The sequence below is a fragment of the Bos taurus genome, chromosome 6, assembly GCF_002263795.3.
Source record: "Bos taurus isolate L1 Dominette 01449 registration number 42190680 breed Hereford chromosome 6, ARS-UCD2.0, whole genome shotgun sequence".
Lineage (NCBI taxonomy): Eukaryota > Metazoa > Chordata > Mammalia > Artiodactyla > Bovidae > Bos > Bos taurus.
Genome location: NC_037333.1, coordinates 14,284,995 through 14,286,144, shown reverse-complemented (window position 1 = coordinate 14,286,144; position 1,150 = coordinate 14,284,995). Strand labels below are relative to the sequence as shown.

Below are 1,150 nucleotides of genomic sequence, written 5' to 3'. Positions count from 1 at the left end.
TAAATAAGGTCAGAGAGAGAGAGGCAGAGAGAGACTAAGGCTTTTTCTAGTAATAATATTCATTAGATAAATATTTTTACTTACTTTAGAGGCTTTTATTACTTTCTAGTATCTTCTATACTGGCAGCTCAAATGGTAAAGAATCTGCCTGCAGTGAAGGAGACCGCTGTTCAATTCCTGGGTTGGGAAGGCCCACTGGAGAAGGGATAGGCTACCCACTCCAGTAGTATTCTCCTTGAAAATGCCAGCATGTCTTTCACTTTGTATTTTCAGTGATTATCACAACATTTGGCATGGTTGTGAAAGGTCCTAAGAGTAGATGCTGAATTGAATTGTCATAAATACAAGGGTATGCTTTTGTGTTGTTTTTTGTTTTGATGAGGTATTCATACCTAAGGTTTGTTTTCCCACATCTATATACTAAAGCATAAAGTTTCTTTTGTTTCCACTGTAAAATTGTGAAAGTAATATTGAAATAAGTAGCATGAGGAAATTAATTTCTCGGTTCATATATGAAAATAGGCCAGGCTTCCACAGGTAAGTAAGGTGTCAGGAGAAAGAGAAAATGGAAACTGGGGAGGGCAGGAATTGTGTGTGTGTATGTGTGTGGAAATGTTTTATAGTGTATATTTACTATGTCCTTACTTGCTACACAATTGATGAGGAATGCATTTGAAGAGACAATCACAATGCTCATTTATTTGCCACTTTCCTCCTAAGATTAGGTGGTTCAGATGGTAAAGAATCCATCTTCAGTGCAGGAAACCTGGATTTGATCCCTCAGTCAGAAAGATCCCCTGGAAAAGGGAACTGCTATCAACTCCAGTATTCTTGCCTGGAGCGTCCCATGAAGAGAGGAGCCTGTCGGGCTATAGTCCGTGGGGTCGCAAAGAGTAAGACACGACTGAGTGACCAACACTTTCACTTTCAAGATTAAAATGATGTTTAAAGGAAATACTGAATATAAATTGATTAGTAAAGTGTCTTTTATACAGTGAACATTGTATAAATGTTGACTATTATTATTGCTATGGCCATCATCAAAGCTATACGTTTATCACTTTTCTAAATGTACTCGACACGAATACAGTGGGGCAAAACTGAACTTGTTACATGATATCAACTCGGTATGCTTTATTTTATACCTATC

General features: G+C 37.5%; 1 non-coding gene across 1 annotated transcript; it reads left to right on the top strand.

Annotated features, from left to right (window-relative positions):
- The first annotated feature begins 315 nt into the window (after positions 1-315).
- Positions 316-390, top strand: MIR2444 (microRNA mir-2444). The gene has a single exon (NR_031255.1). It is a non-coding gene; the product is annotated as a microRNA mir-2444 (primary transcript).
- The last annotated feature ends 760 nt before the right edge of the window (positions 391-1,150 follow it).